The sequence below is a fragment of the Canis lupus genome, chromosome 15, assembly GCF_011100685.1.
Source record: "Canis lupus familiaris isolate Mischka breed German Shepherd chromosome 15, alternate assembly UU_Cfam_GSD_1.0, whole genome shotgun sequence".
Lineage (NCBI taxonomy): Eukaryota > Metazoa > Chordata > Mammalia > Carnivora > Canidae > Canis > Canis lupus.
Genome location: NC_049236.1, coordinates 43,430,685 through 43,448,382, shown reverse-complemented (window position 1 = coordinate 43,448,382; position 17,698 = coordinate 43,430,685).

Below are 17,698 nucleotides of genomic sequence, written 5' to 3'. Positions count from 1 at the left end.
ATAAATACTATATGTAAGAAATTAATATAGAATATGAAACCAACAGGCCCTAGGTAAAAGAAAACTTGAAACCAATTTCTAAAGATATTCACAAGGTGTGAGACTCTCACATATCTCTGAGAGTCAGACAGGAGAGAGAATGTGCATGAGAATGCTCACAGTAAAAATATATAAATTGCAAGGAGACATTAATTACTGAGGGATAATTAATAATTAATAGACAATAAAGCTAGTTCCCCAAGAATTAAAGGTACTAGAAGAATCTGAAAAAAGTTATAAAATAAATGTCAAGATTAAAAAAAAGATAGAACTCATGATAAAATAGGTCCACATGAAAAATGAACAGGCAGATTTGAATAGATTCAAACTTAACATTAAGAAGATGTTTAACATACATGGTCATTAAAATTAAAAATTTATCAGATAGGTAATGAAGTAAATTATATATAGCCAAAGAGAGAATCAGTGAACTAGCAGACAGGCCTTAGGAAATTACACAGGATGAAAGTGCATAGAAACAAAAATGTATTTGTTTATGTTTAAGAAGAACCCTAGAAGGATCAAGAATAAGGGAAAGTAATATTCAAATAATAAATAGAGCATTATCCAGAGTTGGAAAAGAAATCCAAGAGAAAAGGTAAGTTATTTACAAAAGAGGTGTCCTTTGACTGGTAGCAGACTTTATATCTTTACGAAGAAGATAATGTAATCACATCTACATTCTGAGGGACAATAATTTTCTGTTAAGGATTTAAGTACAGAGAAATCATCACTCAGTAATGAAAGTAAAATAAAGACATTTTTAGGTAATCTTAAGAATATCTGTCACTCCTAGACAGACCCTCACTAAAACAAAACAAACACTAAGAAATATATTTTAGAACAAGAAAGATCTCAGGAAGAGGAGCAGAATGCAGATGTAATAAATTCATGTCAAGTACGCATGCTAAAAGTTTAATAGGAACCATTTAAAATACAGACCTTAAATTTTTAAATTTCTCTAATGCTTGCTAAACATTTCTAGAGGCAGGATGGAATGTGTGAAACAGCAGAAACCTATCTGGGCTAAATTACTAGCTGTGAGACTTTACATATGCATTTTTTTTTCTGTGAAATGAGAAAATCGTGCTCGATTTTGAACTAGTTGTCCTAAGGCCTTTGTCTACTGTGATTTTATTATCTATGATAACTGAAATTATTAAGCAAGGATTTATACTTGTGAAAAAAAAGAATCATAGTTACTAGGAATTGTAAAGGATCTTAAAGGTTATGTAGTTCAAACTATGGTTGAGTTTTTAATTTCTTCATTAGTAGAAAATGCATATTAATTTTGAATAGTTTACTTGCCACGGTCCATATTTTAATTTTATTCTTAACATACTTCTAATTTTTAGTTCTTAGAGAAGTAGTGGCAGGAGAGGAATCACTGTGAGGCCTTTTTTTAAGTAAAAGAAATAGATTTCCTTCTGAAAGTTAAATGAAGAAATTTGCAAGTGGGTCAGGCTATAGGTTGGGAAAGTCACTTTAGAATATAATAAATAGGTCTCACATCTGTGAGACTTTATTACAACCAAGCGAAATCTATTAATATTGTTAGATTTTTTTTTTTTTAAAGGATATTTGTGGTGGAAGAGGACTGTCTATCCTCAAAAGTCTAGAGAAGGGAAAAACCCCCAAAGCACGTACTGTTACCTAAGCTCTGGTGCCTTCTGACAAAATCTTCAGACCTCTAGAAGGCATTAGTGCTGAAGTAGGAAAGGTAAAACCTTAATTCTCTAAGACACAGAGAGAATAGGGCCTAGGGCAGGTGAGTTTTAATAGTGATGGAATTCAGAAAAGATTTAGCATTTCTTTTAGCAGAAAAGATTTAGCATTTAGCATAAGGAAGCTATAAAAGGCAGATGCAAGCCATGGTAGGGAAAGTGATAGCAGCAAATATTTTGTGCAAAGACTTTCTTCAAAGCTGGGCTGTCTCCCATGTGGGAAGGAGAGAGCTCAATGGCTCTATGTAAGCTTGACCTCTTCATACATTTTTAAACATTAATCATATTCTGAGAGAATCGCTTCATATCTTCATTTAATAAATTTGTCTTTTCTAAGTCTTCTCATAAGCTATAATAAGAATGGATCAATTTAATAGAACTGTTGCTTTTTCCTGTGATTTCATATAGACATTTGATCAGAATTATTTTAGCTTTGTCCCAAAGATGAAACCTATTGTCTGTTTTAGGTCATAACTTGTTTTTTTATCTGTTATTTTCCTCTGAAAATGAAATTATTTTTTTCCTAATTTTTAATATATTTCTAAAAGCTTTTATTTTGTTTTTAATATATTTGAAAGATTTTATTTATTTTATTTAAAATAAAATCTCACACAGAGAGAGGCAGAGACAAAGACAGAGGGAGAAGCAGGTTCCCTGCAGGAAGCCTGATGCAGGACTCCATCCTAGGACCCTGGGATCATGACCTGAGCTGAAGGCAGATGCTCAACCACTGAGCCACTCAGGTGCCCCATTTTTAATGTATTTTGAATTGAACTGATTCTCACTCACAGCTAAGGTTGTAAAAGAAAATTAGCAATCTTCTAAGATCTTTTCCCAGCCAGAAGGATGGTGGCTTGTACACTATAAAAGGAATTTAAAGACAGAATCATTTAGGAGAAGACAATAAGTTAAAAAATATATATATTTTATTTTAATATATATTTATTTTATATACACACACACACACACACACACACACACATACACACACACAGAAAAGCACAAAGAAACGCTGATTTATTTTCCCAAAATTATCCCATATAAAGACCTTGAACTGGCTTAAATCTGGATTTGGCTTGTCATGAGATTACACATTTTAACTTGCTCTTGATTGAATCAATGATCTAAAATATCTAAGTAAAAGGCTTTTGTGTATTTGCAAAAGAAATAACCTTGAAAGTTTGTTGTGAACTTGGTAAAATCCTGGTGGTTTGGTTGTGAGCATTAAACCAGAGTGACCACAGGCTGCCTAAAATATGCATAGCCTCTTCCTTCTAATCTGGTTTTCATACTTGAGAATACTGGTGGTTTGGAATTTCGAAGTTCTTTTACCCACCCTTGTCTGCATATGAACAATGAAAAGTGTCTATTTATCAGTACTTTGGATTCCGTTCCACTATTTTTCTTAAGTTCGCCAAAATTAAGTTTTCCATGTCCAGCCAATTTTCCAGAGCGAGATAGCCAACCTGCATCTAATTATGATATTACTTGGCTTCTGATGCAGTCTTCCGGCTGCTTAATGTACAACCAGAGAGGAATGTACACCCCAGAAAAGACTGTCTGTTCATCGACTTCTCGTCTACAGTGTTATAATAAATGGAACTCAACTTCAGGAATCAAGAGATGTATTACTTACTTTATTTATTTTTATTTTTAAAAGATTTTATTTATTTATTCATGAGAGAGAGAGAGAAGCAGAGACACAGGCAGAGGGAGCCCGATGCAGATGCAGGACTCAGATCCCAGGACCCCAGAGTCATGCCCTGAGCAAAAGGCAGACACTCAACCACTGAACCACCCAGGCGTCCCAAAGTATTACTACTTTAGATACATTTATTGTAACCATAAGGAACATTTAACATCAAAAAAAAATAAAATGCAGGATTGTTTTTTTTTTCAGGATTGTTTTAAATACCATTAAGATGATTATCATTTTCTAGCTGATGATAAGGCAGTGTATAAAATAAGGAAAAGACATCATTCCTGTCCTCACATACTTACATAATATGGAAAAGATTGGTGACAAACAATTTGGAGATATTTCGTATTTTGGGATATTCTTTTTGGAACTTTTAAAACTGTGACCAATATTGAAAGGTATTTTAAATGTTATTTTTGCAGCACTTCACATAAAAGTGTCAATGCTTTTTGGGAAAGGTATGTGAGAAGTGCATTTCTTCAATGTTTTCTCCTTGATCTGCTTTCTCCTTAAATCTTAGTCCCTTCTGGGGGCCTCTTAGTCATAGCATCATTTTTCAACCACTGAATAAAGTGATAATCAAGGGTTTGGGGGATAGATTCTTTTTTCTAGGACACGATATAAAAATGTATGGAGAATGATATCGATTTTATTTTTGCAGGTGAAGGGAGTTTTTCACCCGTTGAAAAATGATGCCATGACTAATATGACATCATTTGGTCCCCCACGCAGTTGGCTTTTCTACAGACTTAGGAAGAGACAGCTGTGAGAGAAGCAAAAATCTTTCCAACCATAAATGTGAAGCTGATTTTTGCCTGTGAAAAGGATCTACAATTAAAAGAGTTGGGAGAGAGTATGGAGGACTGGCAATATCTGAGGGCCTTATACTATGGTGATAGCTGAGAACTCATCAATTGAACATGAATGCAAAGGATTGGTTGATTTGTTTTGAAGCGTTTTCAGGCACTGATGCCAATAGCTGACACGGGACTCCCAAGGCATCTGCTCCATACCAGCCCCCACAAACACAAAGCCAATGACATATCAGAGGGCACCATTGCTCCATGGGTCTCAGCTCAGGCAGCATTCACTAGGCTCAGCTTTTCTTCCTGACTCTTTAATTTATATAAATTGTACGTTTATGCTTCTTCTACCATCAACACTAGTTATATCTAAAGAAGGAATTTAACTGTGATGAAGGAATAGGGACAGGTTACTTCTGTCCATAAGTGAGTCACTAGGACTTCCCAGGATGCCTAAAGACTAGGCAAAGACACGTACTTAAATCCTGACTTTAGGTGACGTGTTTTTGGTAGGCATAGCTCCCCCTATTTTCAGTTATCATAGCCTTTCCCAGGAAGTTGGGAATATCTTTACTTTGAAGAATCTTTCAGTGTTTCTTTCTTTTTTTTTTTTTTTAAATTTATTTATTCATGAGAGACAGAGAGAGCAGAGACAGGCAGAGGGAGAAGAGGTTTCTCACAGGGAGCTTGATGTGGGACTCGATCCCAAGATCCCGGGACCATGACCTGAGCTGAAGGCAGACTCTCAACCACTGAGCTAGCCAGGCATCCCTCAGTGTGTCTTATCATGAATTTGCTGTGATCCTTGGACCTGAGCTGAGACCTCTATCCCAGGTGAGTTAGCACCTCAGCAGAGGTCAGAGCTGGGAATTGAGACTCCAACCCAGCCACTTAGCAGCTCTGGTAAAAAGTTTGGTTTGGAAGACGGATGAAATTAATGACTAAAGCAAGGCTTGGGAATTCACAAAGGACCTCCATTAGTCATGCTCCCCTACCCCAATCACCATGGTTGAGCGACGGTTGGCTGTAGCCACAGTACTTCCTGGGGTCTGAGTGGAACAGAGCATCAGGGGTCAGACAGGCCGTGGAAGTGCTTTCTCATGCCTTTCTCAGGCCTTTCTCATGCCATTTCTCATGCCTCAAATTTCCCTAATGATCCAGGTCCACCCCCTTGCTGTTCCAGAGCCAGAATGTCTTCTGATTCATATTTTCTAAAAGAGGTATGAATGCTAAAGCTTTTCTTTTCCCTTCATAGCCAAGTTTGCCTAGGTCTCAGGACAGGTGTGCTCATGCTGTGCTTTACTGAGCAACAGGCAGCTTGTGTTCCCCACTTAATTCAGAGCATTTTTGCCACTGAATGTCAGCCTGGGAGGAGACCAATTCCAGTAGGAGAATAGATGAGTCTGAACCGAGAATGCCACCTTGGCAAGCTCTGCCTAGGAAGAATCAGGAGTGTGTGTTCCAAAGGACAACAGGTACAGGACTGGTGGTGACAAGGGCATCAGGAAGGCTTACTCTGAAAGTAACAGCATCATTCTTTCTGAATGGCTCTAGCATGGTGTGGTAGTCCCCCCGCCATCCACGGTTTTGCTTTTTGTGGTTTCAGTTACCCATGGTCAACTGCAGTCCAGAAGCAGAGGATTCTCCTCCAACACAGGTCGGAAGGTCAATAGTAGCCTAACACTACATAACAATACCTCCATCATTCACCTCATTTATTCTCATTTGTAAGCATTTTATCATCTCCTTTTATCACCAGAAGGGTGAACAAGTACAGTAAGATATTTTGAGAGAACACATTGATGTAACTTCTTTTTTCATAGAATGCTATTATAATTGTTCTTTTTTATTAGTTAATATTGTTAATCTCTTACTGTGCCTAATCTACTAATTTATTTTTTTCTTATTATCTTAATTAATTAATCTTTACCAAATGTATGCATATATAGAAAAAAGTGTAGTATACATAGGGTTCGGAGCTATCCGTGGTTTCAGGCATCCATGGGGGGGTCTTGGAACATGAACATGAACATGAACATTATCTACCCTTTCAGATAATGGGGGGCAACTGTAATTGGAAATGAATCCTAAAAATTTCAAACCACAGCTAACTTGTTTGCACTAGTTAGATGGAATTCAACATGGGCCTGTCTCGGCAAAGTCTGGTAAGCAGATCATGTCAATTCTCTTGCCAGGACACCACCACGCCAGATGGGGTTTCCGAAGGCCATAGAGAGACCTTGATGTTCAGATGCCCTGTGGATTGACTCACCTCTGAGACCTGAGGAAACAGTGGGATGCATCTTGTGGTCAGATGTAAACTTGGTGCTTGAGTGTGGCATTTAATACAACTGTGGGGTGGGAAAGTAGCTGGAGCACTCAGAAGTAGAAAGAAAGTTTCAGGAGAGTTCATACTCATTAAGGCCCTCATCTTATTCCTTTATGACTTGCATAGGTACTTAAGAAAATTTCCTAAGGACCAGATGAAATTTATGATCATAGACAACCAACTTTTATTGTGTGCCTATCATGAATGAGATACAGCTAGTTGATCCAAGTGCTAATGTGTCAAAGGTAGTCATGGTCCTCAAGAAAGTTACAATCAAGTACAGGAAAAGACATATTCATATATGAGATACACAGATGTACATATATATGTATATATACTGGGCATATATATATATACAAACATGTGTACATACACACATATACATACATATGTCTGTAGACACATACGTGTGTATATATACATTTACTGCCATTGCCACTATGTCAGTTTTGTGTGTAAACTGGAATGCAATTTCTAGTAGCTTATTCCTCAAGGTCTGATTTTCTAATTATTTTTAAAAGGTTTCTAATGCCCTTGGATACCATGGCCACATGGTAGATATTTCCTGCATCAAATCCTAAAACTAGTCACTCAAATGTGATTACTTCCTGTGGCTAACCCTTTATTTGGTGGCAGATTGTTGGCCTTGGCCTATTTCCTTGGAATTAAAACTTTGGGTCTTCCTGAGCCCTCCTTCATCCAGGGCTCAGACTTAGGCTCCCCTTTCTCTATATTTTAAGCTACAGCCAGTGCCTTATTCTTCAATGTCAAGACATCAGCCAAGAAAAAGCAGAGACTCAGACCCCCTCAGGATCAGAGGAAGAGATGCTGGGCCCTAGCAAAAGTTACTTGGATTCCGTGGGCCTCAGTTATCACTTGTATAAAAGAGCAAACAAATATATAATTGTCTAAGGTCCCTTCCACCCCTAAAATATTGGGATTCTACAGAAGAAATGTAATAATGGTCAAATCAGTGGTAGAAAAAGCACTAAAGGCAATTGAGAGGGGGCTAAATCTCACAGGGCTGGGTCAGTTGGGCAGAGTCAATGGAAGGTGGTGGGGCGTGGGTTTGAATTTAAAGGATGATTAGACTGAGGCCAGTGAAGAGCAACTGAGGGGGTGGATGCTATGCAGAGGAACAATTGTGAACAAAAGTAGACAAGAGGCTAGGTGTGTAGAGGGAATTAATACACTAATATATCGATTTGCCTAATACCAGGATTAATAACAATGGAACTTAAGATGGGCACTGCACACCAAACAAGAATTTTGAGGTATATTTCCTTGGACCTAACAATAGAGAGCTGTTAGAAGGACAGCTGCTATGGGTACTGTAGGCAAGGGTGACCCCAGAACTGCCTAGGGGAAGTTATTTCCTTATTAGTGGTGCATAGTCTCTCTAGATGATAGCATTCCTGGGAACAGTGGCCAGCACTCTTCATGGGGAATTAGTCTGCCCAAGAATAGACCCAGCTGGTGTGATTAGCATCTCAGAACAATTATATCAGCCTGTAGGAAGCATAGAATTTGGGTGTGTGTGTGTGTAATAATTGCAGTAGACAATAGACATGATGCAAGCTGAGTATGACCCAACAGCTGTTGCCAATCGGCAGCAGGTCAGAAAGGAAGACAGACGTCTCGAGGGTGACCTTCTTGAATGAGTGTGTTTGAGAACTTAGGATTCCCTTGGGGCTTAATGACATGCCATTGCTTGGCAACCATAATGAACAGTGTAGCATTACATACCATAGGTGCAAACAAACCATAAAACTCTGACAGGATGGCTGGAGGAACTCTAGCAGCCAGGTTGGGGAGAGTGGTAAATAGAAACTGACTTTAGGGCAAAGATAGGGGGATGGTGAGGAATGGAGAAGGAAAGTGGTGAGACTAAAATTACCTTAGGAAGCATTCTTAAACATAAGATTCTGTACATGTAGATGGGACGGGAAGTAAGAGACAAAAGCAGAAGCAAAAGAGGACTAAGTTACATGTAAAGACAGAGCAGTGAAGCTGCCAGCTGCAGTTCCAGCATGCACTTGACAGAGATGGCATAGGCTTGTGAGGGAGCCACGAGTGGCCCATCTCCCGCCTACAGGAAAGGGGGTACAATTTCCTCAGTCCCAAACTCCATTGGCCACATGAAGCAGCCCTATGCCATGCCTTGACTTTAACATTGACCAGAGCCTGAGGGGAGCATCTATTTCTCATGTGGCATGTCCAGAGGCACCTGCAACCGCAAAGAAGAGGGAGATTGATTCTCCTAATCACCTAGAGATGCCAAGACATCTAGAAACTGCACATTAACCGTCATTTATACACGTTTCTTAATTTTACTTTAAATTCTAAACACCTGTCTGCATATGCAAATTAAATTAGCAAGGTTTTTCCCATGACGGAAAGGATCTGTCACTTCACAAAAAAGATCATTATTACTCTATTAAATTTTCAAATACCCTGCCTGTATGTAACTTTCTGTAACACATCTACTATGAGGATAGTGTAAACTTGGATTTCCCTGTTTGTTTTTCTGAGGAAGAACTATTTTATAAGAAATCATATGCAAAAGCTTCACACTAATAAATATTTATTGGCTCCATAATTATAGATTTACTTTTCATTTTGAAGGAGTTTTATCCATTTTTCACTCCTCAGAGTGCTAATTTCACTATAAATCAAGAACACCGTGTAATTTGCACTTTTAATATACCACTAAACATCAAATTATATTTCTTATTAGCTATCATTGAATAATACTGATACCACTTTATTGCTAACCTTATTACAAAAGTTGGATGACCTGATATCTTTAAGCTTTTCAGTTGGAATTGAAAAGAATATATGATGAAAGAAAACGAGCTATTATTAAAGCAAGCACTCATGTAGCACTTAATGTTTCAAATATTCACAAACACTTTCCACCTAATGACCTATGTAATCAGTACTACAAGTCTGTGAGGTAGTGACAGTGTTCACCCCTTATACAGAGGAAGCTACAGAGGCTGGAAGAGGATACCTTCCTTGCCTAAATTAACAGAGCTAGCAGTCTGCAGCAGATCTGGAAACAATACTCAGGGAGTCTTGCCTTGGAATCCATTTTCTTAAGCACTCCACTCTTCTACCTTTAGTCATTTAGAGCTTTCTGGTAATTGTTCTGAAAATTTTTTGGAAGTAGCTAGGTAAAGTTTATTAAATAGTCACATGACTCTTGAAACCTCTTCTGCTCTCTCTATTTGGGATTGAGTGCCATTATCTGGTCTTCCAGAGCACAGATGAATTTCTTGTTTACTGTTACTGAACTAATGTATTTCTAGTTTCAATTCTATGATATTTTCCGATATATTTATCCTCTGTTTTCATCACACTATTAAATACAAATGACTAGAAATTTAGGCAAAACCGGAAACAATGAAATCTAGTTATCCATCTTTCCTATAGTGGTTTCTCCCAATGTTTTCTATAGCAGATCTGTTGGAGAAGAATGTATGAGCATCACTCCTGTTGTGTTTCTTTGGGCCTGATTTTTTTTTTTTTTTAAGTCTCTCACATTCCATAGGCAGAATTCCGTAAGATTGATGACAAGTAGAGCTGAAATGCCTGAGGCAGGTATAGGAGCCTCTACTGTCCGTCAACTAAGCCAGCATATGCAAATGATATTTTGCTTGTCAAGAGTCTCTACATTCCTTCTCAAGTACAACATGTGCATTGCATCAAGAATGGTAATGTTCCGTAAGTCCTCCTTCCCAGGACACTGGCTACCATTGACTGCATGTAGAATTCTGCCAACAATTCTTTCCTTTTCCCTGCTCTTTTAATTTAGCTCACTGCCAAGGGAATAATAAAGATGCATTCTGTGGCAGGATAATGAATTTCGGGGATGTAGCCTGAGATACGATCTACTATCAGTACTGATAGTGTCCCTACCCGAACCCCTGCCCCTGAGACTTCTTTTTTTTCTATGTTTCCTATCAATTTTTCTTCATTTAGCAAAAATAGGAAGCTATCAACGGAATTCCCATTATCTTAACTCTGCTGGTTAAAGTTCACATTTAGTTCTTATGATTTCCAGGGCTCTTCTTCTAGTAGTCCATTGCTTCACTTAACCTGTGCCTTACTTTACTTTTTTTTTCAGTTTAACTTCTACCTATTTTACTTTATTTTCTTTAGAAGAAGTGATGTGGAATTCCTTGTGTGAGCAGAATATACTCCCTCACTGTGCATGTCTACTGACAAAATTTTAAAATAATCAAGTCCTAAGGATGGACACACAGGTCACTGGAACAGAATTGAGAGTCCAGAAATAAATAAACCCTTTTATTTATGATCAACTTTTGATCAGTTGCCTAAGCAATTTCAGTAAGGAAGGGATAGTCCTCTTTTCAACAATTGGTACTAAGACATTTGGATAGTCAAACTCAGAAATATAAACTTAGGTTCTTATTCCACCCCATACCCAGAAATTAGCTCAACATGGATTAGATTTGTAAATAAATCTATACATTTATGGTCAATTAATTTTACACATGGCAAGATAATCCAATAGGTAAAGAATTATTTTTTTAACAACTGGTGATAAGACAGCTGAAACCTACCTATAAAAAAATGAAGGAGGGGCCCTTGCCTCATATAAAAATTAAATCAAAATGGATTAAATCTTAAATGTAATAGTTAAACCCATAAAATATCTAGAGAAAAAAATATGTGTGCATCTTGAAACCGGATTAGGCACTGGTTTCTTAGGTATAACACCTAAAGAAAATAGATAAATTAGAATTTTTTGAAATTTAAAAAATATTTATGCTTCTAAGGACATTATTTAGAAAATTAGAAGATAATCCATTGAATGGGAAGTAATATTTCCACATAATGTATTTCATAAGGATCTAGTACATAGAATATATAAAGAACCCTTACAACTCAATAATGAAAAGACAAAAAGCAATTTTCTTAATGGACAAAGGATTTGAAAAGACAGTTCTCCAAAGAAGAAATAAAATGGCCAAAAGCACATGACCAGATGCTCAATATCATTAGTCATTAGGGAAATGCAAATCAAAACCACAATGAAATACTGCTTCATACTCTACGATAATTGTGGTTTTTGTTTTTAAAGATAATAACAAGTGTTGGTGAGAATGTGGAGGAATTAGAACCCTCATACACGACACTGCTGGTAGGAATGTAAAATGGTGTAGTTACCTTCAGAAATAGCTTGGTATTTCCTAAAAAGTTAAAACAGAATTATCATGTAACTCAGTAATTCTATACGTAGGTATATACACAAAATAATTTAAAAAATAGGGATCCCTGGGTGGCGTAGCGGTTTGGCGCCTGCCTTTGGCCCAGGGCGCGATCCTGGAGACCCGGGATCGAATCCCACGTCGGGCTCCCGGTGCGTGGAGCCTGCCTCTCTCTCTGCCTGTGTCTCTGCCTCTCTCTCTCTCTCTCTGTGAGACTATCATAAATAAATAAAATTTTTAAAAAAATAATTAAAAAAATAAATTTACACAAAAACTTGTACATGCATATTTGTAGCTGCATTATTCATAATGGTTCAAATGTGGAAACAGTCCAAATGTTAACAACTAATAAATGATTAAACAAAATGTGGTATGGCCACACAATGGAATGTTATTCAGCTGTAAAAAGGAATGAACTATCAATACATGCTACAACATGTATGACCTTGGAAAGTGAAAGAAGCCAGGCACAAAAGGTCCCATATTGTATGATTACATCTACATGAAGTGTCCAGAAAAGTCAAATCATTCATAGAGACAGAGTAAAGTGGTGTTTGTTTAGGGCTTGGGTGAGGACAATGATTAGGATACGGTTAGGTTCTGTCATAGAGAATTTTGCTTGGGTCTCCAAAAAGCCTCCCAGAAGGAGCTCATATTAAAATGCACTCATTAAATGCTTTACATGGATTATTTAATTAATCCTCACAAAAACACTACGCAGTAGACATTCTTTTTATGATTCCCATTTTTCAGAAGTGAAAACTAAAGAAAAGAGATTGGATAATATACTCAAAACTGGTCAATTAGCAAGCAGCTTGTCTGAGGTTCAAATACAAGGCGATTGGATTCCAGAATCACCCTTTTAACCTTTCTAAGATGAGACAGTTTCATGGTTATACGGCAAACCTTATTTGAATTTATCAGGCAAAACATCATCTGTGGCTTAATTATAATATGATGGACTTATCAAGCATTTCCTTGGGGGGGATTTCATTTTAGGGGAATTGGACAGTTCTCTAAATCATTAAAAGACAATCCTATAAACATTATTTTGAAAAAATTAGATATTATGTCTAACTTAATTATCAGCTTAGCAGAAAGCAGGTTGGGAAAGACTCCTCTGACCTCATGGTGTCTATACTTCCCTGGCTAGGTTTTAAGCAGCACCTCCCAGTCTAAGTTCAGACTGCTTTGTTGGTCTTTACTCTACTATGATGAGCTTGATGCCAAAGCCTGGATCCTAATGCAGGGCAGGTGACAGGTCTGTAACACATAGTGACCCTTCAAATGACTAACGTGGGTCAGAGGCCTGAACAGGTGGCTCAGAGGGTCCATGCCTCCTGAACATGCCCCAGACACTCAATCCTTGGACTCCAAGAAGAGCTCTGAGAGAATGGAGGAAGGCTGCTTAGATTCTCAGAACCTGGTAATTCATTTGTAAAGTAGAGACAGTAATCAACTCCATATAACAGAATTTTTTTGAGCATTAAAAAAAAATGTGACAACCTTGAAAATTATAAAGCACTATAACAACCAAGTCCTGCTTATTAATGTGTAATGAGTTTTGTGAATCTAATCTGATTTTGCTCTGAACTTCTACTACACACAGATTTCCCTCTTGGGCTAAACTTAAATCCTGCCATCATCATTACTGAACATCAATTTTACAAAATCAGACCTGGCCAAAAATTTTGCCATCATAATTCAAGACTTTGGAAAGCAGAATGATTTATGGCATTGGAAAAGTAAACATTAGATCTTCCACCGAAGTTTTATTATTCACCTAGCAACATGACAAAATTGCCTACAGATGACTTAACCAGGCATTAGTTTTTCTTTAAAATAAATTTAAAGTAATTAACATTTCAATATCAAAGGGAAAAGTGAGTATCTTTTAAATCTTAATGTCTCAAGTATGCTTTCTGTTGGTTTTCTTTATCTTTCTGGGATGTACCTCTGTCTTTAGTGGTTGTGTTTTCCAAAGCTTTTATTAGTGGGACAAAGATGACTTTATTTGGCTTTTGTTCCTTGAAAAAAAAAAAAAATGGAGTTCGTGTGCTAGTATCTGGAGAAATTCAAACCTCATTCTTTTATTATTTTTTTTCTTTTTCCCAAAAGATCAATCTATCCCCCTGTGCCTTCTTAACCCCCTTTCCGTGGAATCCCTGTGTGAGCACACAAGTGTTAGAACTTGTGTGGCTGTTCCTGCTTCAGCTTATTTAGTGCATATTGCAGAACCAACGTGTGTATTTTTCTTGTCCATGGATCATTTCATTGCCACATACCTAAACAGCTGGAAAGAACTGACACTCAGTGTTGGTAATTCACTCTATGTGATGTTTGCATTTGTGTCTTTTTGGTAACTCAAGGGCTAGTTTGGGGGTGAGTGTCAATTTTATAAACTTCTCTTCAGCCAAATGTAACTTGATTTATCTGCTGCTTGGTATGCTTAGCTTATCTTTCCATTTTTACTATTCCTTACAAAGAGATATTCTTATTAAAATAAATATATATTAGTATGCATTTTTTAGCTTAGAAATTCTAAGAAACTTGTGGTATATGACAGATCAGGGAACAAAAGTATAAGGGAGAAAAGTCAGTCTCTCCTTGATAAATCATCTTGTTTTTCTTTGATACTATGTATGGATCTCTATCAACAGGTCCAGGTAGAGGAGTCTACCTCTCAACAAGTTTAGGAGCAAAGAGAAAAACTGAATTAAATTTTGAGCCAGATTTTAAGAGGAAGGAGATTTACAAAAAGCAAAGTGAAGCAAGAAAAAATATTTTTTAAAGCTTTCCACTGAAGGAGTTATTTTTTAATATATAGTCACCATCAATGTTTTATTCTCTACCTTTATTAAAATATCATCTTTTTGTTCAACTTCTGTAAAAAAATTACACTTGCCAATGTTTACAATGTTTAGGCATCAGTAGAACACCGAGAAAATTGTAGGGAATTGCGTCACATACTAGGTCTATAGCCCGAGCCAACAACTGGGTTCCTTGGTGACTGAGTGAAGGTCAATTGAATCACATCATTTGACCTATTTGTCACTAAATTGGTGAGCTTGTTTCTTCTTTCTCTTGAAAAACAGCTCCTCATTCAATGAAATTAACCAAGTGGATCACACAACCTATAGTGCACTCATAGCATTAAAGTATTTTTGGAGGGAGCTGCTTCTCGGGGTTAGGTATGAGTGAGATGTTCCTTCCTCAGAGAAGAGCTCTGAGGATCTGTCTTCCTGTCTCTGCTCTTGTTCTGTTCCAGCTCCTGGGGGTCCGGGATTCTGGAGGACCTTATCTGGATAATATAACTCTATTATTAGTTGAGGCAAGCATGATTTCACTTGTATACATATCTAGTTCTCCAACTTTACTCTCAATTACAGTATCTCCTGTTTAAAGTTTCAGACCTAAAAAGTCTAGTGAATTATTTACTAACCCAACATAAATTTTCTTCAGCAAGTGGTCTTTGATTCTTTGGCTTACAATATTATTCTGTGCCAAATCTGAAAAGCACTCTGGAAAGTTTATTTACAGGCCAAGCAATCAAAACTGTGCCTTTTTAGTTTTGAGAGGTGTTTTTTTTTTTTTTAACTGCCACAATTTCATCATAAAAAATTTTCAAACAAAGCTGTCTTCTGTAGTGAAATTGCCTATTTGCCCACATACATGTACAGGTAATTACCAGGGTTAACCGGTAATGTTATTTAAGTAATCGTTTTTATATTGTATAATTATGTAATTGTGATTATATGTGGCATATTATTATAGAGGTTTTCAAAAGCACATGGCTTTTCAGTATAGATAGATAAATTCAACCATGGCAAGGTAATTGGAATCATCCGGGTCCATGTGAACTAGCCTCTCAGAGAACTTCTTTCTTTCTCTTTTCTTTCATTTATTTTTTACTGTTTCCATGACCCAGAACAAAAATATCTGGAAAATGTACCTTAACTCAAAAAGAGAAGGAAGATTCTGGATCTTTGTGTGTTTCTATTGACACATACATACAAATAAATTAGCAGAGATAGATAAGATTTGAAAAATGCTTCCAGGACCTACAATTTTTTCCCCCTTTTTTTTTTTTTTAGATTTAATTTATTTATTCATGAGAGACATAGAGAGAGAGGCACAGACATAGGCAGAGGGAGAAGCAAGCTCCCCTCAGGGAGTGCGATGTGGAACTTGATCCCAGGACCCCAGGATAAGACCCGAGGGGAAGGCAGATGCTCAATCACTGAGCCACCCAGGGGCCCCTTTTATCCTTTTTTTTTTTTTTTTTTAAGATTTTAAAAATTTATTTACTTGAGAAGAGAAAAAGAGAGAACAGAGGGAGAAGTAGACCCTCACTGAGCAGGGAGATTGATGTAGGGTTCGATCCCAAGACCCTGGGATCATGACCTGAGCAGAAGTTAGATGCTTAACCAATTGGAGCCACCCAGATGCCTCATTTTCTATCCTTTTCTCTTTCATGCAATGAACTTCATTAAAACCTTAGACAACATCAAGGAGATCAGAATAGACTAATGAAGGTAGACGTGAGAAATGATCATAGAAGCTTAGGCTACAAAGCTCATCAGCTGTGTTTAGCCTCACATACATGTCTTTACCCAGGAAGGTGACTATCACCCCCTCCCTTAAAGAATTTCTACCTGAACAAAGCTCCTGTCATTATGAGTATTTTCCCACTAAATCTATGTTTCTTTTGCTATAAAATCCAGCGAGTAAAATTCCTTGCAAGTCCTTTAGGAAAATGGAGAATTTTACTAAGCATGCAAGTTCCCTTGAGACATGGATGTGAAGCATTTGAAAAGGATGGATTAATTTGAAAAATGGTTGGCATGTATGCATTAGTCATTTTTTTCCTATACAATATATTTAGTTATATATTTTCAGAGAACACATGATTTTGAAATGATCAAGGAATGTGCTTCAAACAGCTTACTTCATGGAAGTGTTTAAGCTAATTTATCAATTTAAAGCATTACCTTCTAACTAAACAATAAACATTTCCAATTTTAATACGTGTTTTATAAAACACACATTTCTAATCACTGCAACACCTCAGATTCTCTAAATTCCTATAGTGTAGTTTTCATAACCTTTAGGCTCTTTTCCAAATTTCTGCTCAAGCATATTTTTATTATATCAACTTTAATGAGAGAAAAATAAGTCTTGCAAAACAGAAATTTCAGGATCCAGGAAGTGAATTAATGAGGCAACTTGATTTCTCTTTTCCACTGAAGCTGGTTCACATGTATTTTGACTAATGAAAATATTTATGACACTCTCAGTATAGCCTAGGGATTATGGCCTGTGTTTGAATCCTAGCCAGAACACTTACCAACCTTGGGCAAAATGCTGGACATCCTTAACTTCTGTTTCTTCCCTAACATCTTGGGGGACATGTTCATCCCAACTTTGTGGACATATTGGAAGGAATGAATGAGTCAAAGGGTAGAAAGTACTCAGCACCGTGCATTAAACATAGTTTGTTTTAATACATGTTAGCTTTAAAATAATAACATTTTAACCTGCTAATAGGCTTCCTACATCATTCTTGAACCATATTTAAAATCCGGAAAAATAAAATAAAATAAAATCCGGGTCATGGACTTTATGGCAGGGCACCAACCACTGAATGCTTCCTTATATTCAATCAAACAAAGTATCTCCTCATTTGCTTACATATTTATCATGTGAGCAAGTCCATGCCTCTCCCTGAAGTCCTATCCTATCTTTCACCAAAACTGCGTTGCCCTTTTTGCAAATACTAATTATTTCTTACCTGCTTCATGAAGTCTTCTCCATAGGTAAGATGCTAATTCTCACCTGTTTATTGTTCTACTCAGTTGGACTGCTGC